This window comes from Triticum dicoccoides, chromosome 7B (genome assembly GCF_002162155.2).
Source record: "Triticum dicoccoides isolate Atlit2015 ecotype Zavitan chromosome 7B, WEW_v2.0, whole genome shotgun sequence".
Taxonomy (NCBI): Eukaryota; Viridiplantae; Streptophyta; class Magnoliopsida; order Poales; family Poaceae; genus Triticum; species Triticum dicoccoides.
In genome coordinates, this window is record NC_041393.1 from 335,392,729 (window position 1) to 335,400,437 (window position 7,709).

The following is a 7,709-nucleotide window of genomic DNA, read 5'->3' on the forward strand; positions in this document are numbered from 1 at the left end:
CCTGAAACAACAACGGTTGTTGGCTCTGTCCTATGACTTGATTTTATATAGTATTATGTTGAATAGAGTAGAGGGAGTGGCTCGTCAACACGTGTATGACCATTGACTCACTTACAGGTGGGTCCAATGTCTGCGATCTCTCTCTCCTCTCCATCGTCCAATCTTTAGACGCACGAGCACACACGAAGAGGGGCGAGAGCTTGTTGTGCTGTTATTATAACTAAAAAAATGCTTGAAAAATAGAAGAATCGCCTAGAACAAGAGACATTGTGGCTGGTCGAGATAGATCTAACCACACCTATCCTCCGTGCCATGTTAGCATGACGAAGTTGTGTGGCTAGTGGGGTGTTTTCGACCGACTAGCTGGGTTCCAAGGTCGAACCATAAGTAGTACGTCTGATACAGTATATTTTTACACGCACATGTTTCCTCTGTGCAGAGACGTGGGACACCCTAACTCATGGTTTCTGGGTCCTCCCAGGTGGTGCACGCATATTTTCATCCTTGCCGAGACATGGGACGCCCTACCACGCATTTTCTGGGTCCTCCTCAATCGTAGGGATGAAGCAAGCAGTTGAGTCGTCAAATCACAAAAGACTACCTTTTTGCCGTGTACATAAGTGAAGCATGGTGGCTATCTAGTTGGGCTAGCTAGGCCGCCGCCACATTTGTTTTTTCACCCCTTTTTTCTCTCCTTGCTGGCAGGTAAATTTAAATATCCACCATGGCGTTGCTATGGTCTTTCGGTGTGGAACGCGCGGTAGGATTTTTATTTTTTTGATTGACGGGAGCAGGCACGACAGCAATTAGTCGTGACGACTCCGCCTGTAAAACCCACTGCTGCCTGATGTGAAAAGTAGTCGACTGGTGTTTTCCCATGGTGAAAACCGAAAGATTCACCCTGCTCCTCGGATGGCTCCCCCCGCCTTCCCGTAGATTGCATTGCCTTTCAGCCATTTTGCCCCCTTTGCTTCCTCTCCCCATTGCTTCTACCTAGTTCCATGGCGGCGCACCAGATCACGGAGTATGAGGTGAGGCGCCTGACACAAGAGATCCAGGCCAAGGATGCAGAGCTCAGGGCCAAGGACGTGCAGCTCCGTGAGCTCAAGGAGGAGAGGAGCGCCATGCTCCTTCTTTATGTGTGGGAGTTCATAGAGCTTCAAAAGCGGCAGGCATCCACCACAAAGATGCTCGAGGCGTCGGCGATGTTGCTGCAGAAAGCGGGAGATACGATAGGCGATCGGGCAAGCCAGCTGGAGCACGAGTGGGCTGATCGTGAGGAGGTCCAGGATCGCCTCAACCACTTGGTGGACCATGTTGCCACGCACGTGTTGTGGCTGAGCGACGCCTACCATCGTGCCAGCGCGACCATGCTGGCCGTCGAGCTAAACCCGTTCGCCCACCCCGCCGACTTCAACGAGTAGCGGCTTCCTAACTTGGTCTCCTTCTTCACCTATATTTTCAAGGAGCCGAGTCGTCTCCGAGCGATGGTGGGAGCGGAGCTAGACAAGGAGGGATTGCAGGCTGCCATTGCCGTTGACGGGCGAATCCTCTCTTTGACGACTAGCTCCCATGGACCGGGAGCGGGCTTTGCGGGCGGTGGCACCCTACATCACCAACGTCGTGCGCTTGGAGAAGCAGAGGAACTTCGTTAGTGTTTAGGCATCCTCTGCATGGGTGTGTCCATGTCTCGGTGCAACATGACCATTGGATGAAACTCAGACATTGTAGATCAGTCACTATAGCACAAAGCGTGTGGGTGTGTTTGGTTGCATTCTCATCTCAATATAGTTGTTCCCTCTTCGTGTATGCTCATCTCAGCACCCCTCTTCATGCATGCTCCTAGTGTATTTGTGTTAACCAACTAGTGTGGACTCACACACCCTTCATGCACTCTGCCAAACACCCAAAAGTGGGTCGAGAATGGAACTTTTGCTCCCATCCCATGCACACTTCATACACCCTGCCTAACACTGATTCGTGCTTCATATGGTTCATGTTCTGCGGAGTATTGTAGCACCATACTCTCCATACGCTATAGACCTATTTCTGTTAACATTGATCTCACCGCCCATTCTTAACCGGTCAGTCAAAAAAGGAGTATGTTACATTACTATTCATATAGTTGACATGCGCACAACATCATTTGTTATCGTCATATCTTACTACACTAGCAACCAGATTATGTAGTACTAATGTATCAACCACTGCACATGCCTAGTAGTAGGAGCACTGTGTAAGTTCAAGTGGCTGCCGTGTTTCGCACTCCTCCATCATAAGAGTGGAAATGCTTGCTGTAATTATTATTATTATTTTCTTCAAAAACAGTGGACACGCTCGACCGTGCGGATCCTCCTCGACGGTCGTCGGGAACCTTGCTACTCACTTTCGCCGACGTGTGGGACAACCAACATCGGTGTCCACTAGCCATGCACTAAATTACTCCGTACTGGAGTGCACAACTGCACGGTAGACTACCCCGATCGAAGCGCCGCGGTAATGCCAATGAGTCGTCAAATCAGAAACCCACACCTTTCCAACAGTAAGTTGGAAGGACAAAGCAACCATCATTTCACTCTTCTCCCCCAACTTCCTCTCTTGAAGAAAACCCCAACTCGCTTCTTCCTCATCTTGTTCCTCATTTCTTCCAGAAAACCCCGGCCTGCTTCTGCCATTGTTCTTCTCTCCCAAAGAAGGAAAGGTGAGCGCATCAATGGTGTTGATTCTTGCCAAGGCAAGGTCTTGCAACCCCGAGACTGATCCTATAACTCCCTCTTTGTTCTGCTTTTGGGTTTGTGATTATGGTTTCTTTTCTTTTATTTCTATTTGACAGTTTCTTGATGGACCCTGGGCACCGGCCGAAGTGATGTCTATGGCTCTGGCCAAAACCGTTGAGGCTCAGGGTACGAAGAAGCGCTAGCACCCTGCCAAGACTATCGCAAACAAGCTCAAGGCCATCGCCCTGTCCAAGCCCCCTCTCCAGGATCCCTCATTAAGCAAGTCCAGGTAATATCTCTTCTTGACGATCTTTTTGGCGATCTTGATCATGTTTTTTCATCTAACATGCAATACTAGTACTAGTAGTACAACTTTCTGGGTAATCTTGCATGTGATTTTTGTGTGCCAAATGACGGTTCTAAATTGCTCTTTTGACCAAAACATGCGAGAGGTTGACACTGATTTCTTATAGATTACTTTCAACTACTTTATGAACATCAATGCTAGCTGTAGGAAATGCAAGATTTTAGCTCGCATGCCTTTGAAGAGAGTATATTAGCCTTAGTAACTTGTGTTATGGATATTGCAAGTAATCCCTCTGCTCTCATTCCTTTGAAGACATGTTCTAGTGTCTTTGTTCACTCGTTTCAGTGCGTATATGTAGTCTTATATGGAGTAAAATATCAAAAATCATCCTATATTTTTGAACGGAGGTAGTAATAAAATATTTGTTTTCTGTTTGAATTAGAACCAGGTCCGTGGTGGAGATGAAGTTCTCAAAGTCATGCCATGTGAACTGGAAGACCTGAGGATGAGTTCTACTGCTAAACTATCCAGCTATTGTGTCCTTGTCACCACGTGTTGTGAACTAGTGTTTTCCTGTAGCATTGTTGTCAGGCGTGTTCTCGAGGGTGTACTTCACCACAACAATTTCCTGGTTGTGCCTTCGATTACGAAGGGCGTGGTTCTTGTAAAACTTCCCAACAAATCTGATGCGGACTGTCTTCATTGTTGTGTTTATGAGTGGAAAGACCACTCGGTTAGGTTCTCCAAGGTTGACGAGATGGCGATGGTGCTGGTTGACATCCCTCATGAAGTTCATGGCCTAGTCAGTTATGTGTGGTACATCCCGTAGGTCGGTGGCAAGAAATAGTTTACAAAGTTTAATTGCTGCAACTTTGCTTGTCTGTAGTAAGTACTATTGTTCAGTACTTGATTTGTGTGTGTGAAACCTGTATTGTTTAGTACTGCCGCTTTTGTTGTGTGGTGAGTCCTTAAAATAGTCTATGTTAATGTCTATCCACTCAATTCAGTCTGTATATTTTGAAGTATCCAGGTCATCTTTTTTGTGAGGATGGTTTATTGATTATGGTTACACTCCAATATGTGTATGCATTGCAGGGTTTATCACATCCACCATGATTTCTAGTCCCATGGATGTTCGGTCCATACGATTTGTCATGACCTTTGGACTGTCCTGCTAGTGGGATTAAGCGGGGGCCCTGCATGCCACCCATAATTGGACGATCAACCTTCTGTTTACAACTTGAACATAGTAATTTCCTGGTAAGGATTCACTCGTGTCGCATCAAGTAAATCTTATTGGTTTACTTTCTAAATCTTATTGATTTAATGTCATGTTTTCTTACTTTTGCTGCAATTTTACGGTGCAGGTTTTGCCATGTGACATTCCTTACAGAATAAACCATTTGGTTTGCTCTCTAATGGTTATTTTTGCAAGTTTCACTTATGTTGTGTCAGTAATGAAGGCACTGTCCATCACTTATATTACTGGACACAATTGGATCAGTCTGTTGTCTGAGTACAATCTGAAGCCCTATGATGAACTGCGATTTGGTTTGACAAACACGCCACAATTAGTCCTTCTCGCATTTAAAAGAAATGAAGAAAAAGACTAGATCAAGGTCACGGAGCCTAGTCAAATTAGAAAGCTGATCATAGCAGACCAAAGACGATCGTTGCTGTCTCGCACATCGGTACCACCTTCATCAACGGATCGAGCACCAACACCTTCAACGGCAGCAGCACAGTCTGATCCACCTGAGGATTGGGCACCGACCGCGCCAGCGGATCAGGCAGATCTGTCGGAGGATCGGGCACGACAAGGGCACCTACTCCGACATTGGCACCAGCTCCACAAGGAGCACCATCTTCGGCAGCAGCAGCGACACTGCTAGTCGCACCGGCATGGGCACTAGCAACGGCTCCAGCACCTGCACCAACACTTGAAGTTGCACTTGCATCTGCTCCGGCCCATGCAGCGGCAACGGAACCAGCAGTTGCATCGGCAACAGACTGGGCTACAGTTCGCACTGCATATACCAAGGTCCTTACAAAAACCGACATCTCCACCTTCTTGGTAAGCATTGGCCGCCCAAGTGGTTCGTTCTTTTTCTTTCCATGTTGTTTCACATGATTCACTGTGTTGATCTAACTGTTTGTGTATGTCTTGTTGTTTGCAAATAGAGAATTCCTAGAGCAACGAGGGAGTTGTTCAACAATCCGGGCGACCGTGGCCAAGTTTCTCTTACCATGTGCAGCCCTGGTGTGAATGAACCTGCTCAATATACCATAAGTACAAAGGACGGTCAAGGTTCAAAACTAAATCAAATCTTGTAGTAGGGGGTGATGTCAAAACCGAACTTTCTTGGCAAGGAGAGCTGGTCCAAATCAACTTTGAAATTCTTGAGCAGCAGCACGCAACTGCTGAACTGATCTATCCTCCGAGAGATTTTGATGTAATAATATGGCATGGTGAAACAAGTATCCTGTGTGTATAAGTAGTATGCCAATATTATTTATCGCGTAGGATATCGTGAAAGAATTGCAACTCTGATTGCTGGTTAGGAACTGACGTTTGATTTTCATTCTAACAACTGCCATGCTTTATTAAATTGTCTGTATTCGCCTTGCGATAGCATCTAAAACCAGCACCGTACTGATCGCTTGCAATATAAAATGCGCTGAGTTTGAACACATGGGCCCCCAAACATGCAGGCTCACCGGCCTATGGCCCAAAGTCCAGAACCGTGAGCCTATCTGAGTATTATATTCTCATCTAAACCCCCATATTATGTTATATATATATTCCCCTTGATTTTTCTTATGTATATAGTTGTGATATAAAATATTTTTATATTTCTTTATAGAGGGAGTATCTCTCTGTCAAAAATATATTTATGTGTAACTAGTTACTCCTGCCTTTCTACTTCCTTTCGCTAATATGTGGGGCATCCGACAACGGGGTCCATGTGCCATGCACCAAATTAGAGTGCACAACTGCACGGCAGACTCACCCCGGTCGTAGCACCGCGGTAATGCCCGATGAGCCGTCAAATCACAAAAAACCCCACCTTTCCAGCTTTAGCAGTAAGCTGGACGGACGAAGCAGCAATATTTCACTGTACCTGAATCCCTTTCTCCCTCATCTACTTGTTCAGAGAAAACCCCCTCTCGGCGATTACATAGGGTTTTCTCATGGAGAACCAGGTACGAATTCTTCATCCGTACCTGATAAATCCAAGTCCCTTGGTCAGGGCAATCCTAGGATGGCAGCCGTTGATGCATTTTTGTTCCTACTGAATCTAGTGTGTTTCATTTGCAGTGCCCAAAGTGCGAGGACCCTACAGGTTTCTGCGCCCTCAGCGAGACGCCACACTTGTTCCTTCTCATCCTAACACATGATTTTAAAACACACACAGTATGTTCCTAGAATCCTCTTTTCTATCTGGGAGGGTGGGGTTTTTTGAACATGCAATCGACTAATTTGGAAATTTGGATTGCTATATTTGGATAAATGTTACTAGTACCATGGTCAACACTGATGGTAAGGAGGAAATTATTTCTAGATTTGGATAGTGAATACATTATATTCTCATATTATTTTTCCTGCAATGCTGATAACCCACAAGTATAGGGGATCAGTTGTAGTCTCTTTCGATAAGTAAGAGTGTCGGACCCAACGAGGAGCTAAAGGTAGAACAAATATTCCCTCATGTTCTATCGACCACCGATACAACTCTATGCACGTTTAAAGTTCGCTTTACCTAGAACAAGTATGAACCTAGAAGTACTTTGTCGGTGTTTTAGGATAGGTTTCCAAGATAATAAAGAGCACGTAAATAAAAAGTAGGGGCTGTTTAGACAAATACACAACTAAGTTAGTTTTGGTAGAGAGTGTTTTGTCACAAGAAAGTTATTTGTCCCTAGACAATCGATAACTAGACCGATAATCACTATTGCAATTTTATATGAGGGAGAGGCGTAAGCTAACATACTTTATCTTCTTGGATCATATGCACTTATGATTGGAACTCTAGCAGACATACGTAACTACTAAAGATCATTAAGGTAAAACCCAACCACAGCATTAAAGTATCAAGTCCTCTTTATTCTCACACGCCATAACCCACTTATCCGTGTTTGTGTTTCTATCACTCACGCAACGCAGACAATAAGCAAACCATGAACATATTGCAAACCCTATAGTGGGGATCCCTCATGCTTGCGCGACACGGAGAGCACCATAGGACATCACCAATAATAGAACATGCAACTCAAACCAATCATGATCATCAATCAACCCATAGGACAAAACGGATTTACTCAAACATCATGGGATAGCCATACATCATTGGGAAATAATATATAACGTTGAGCACCATGTTTAAGTAGAGATTACAGTTGGGAGAAGGGGTGTTACACCGCTGCATAGAGGGGGAGAAAGTTGGCGTTGATGGCGGCGAAGTTGTTGGAATAGATCCCCGTCACGATGATGGCCCCGGCGGCGTTCCGGTGCCACCGGGAGAGACGGGGAGAGAGCCCCCCTCCTTCTTCTTCTTCCTTAACTTCCCCCCTAGATGGGATAAGGGTTTCCCCTCTTTTCCTTGGCTTCCATGGTGGCGGAGAGGCAAGAGCCCCTCTGAGATTGGATCTCTCTCTCTCTCTCTCTCTGTTTCCTTCTATTTCTA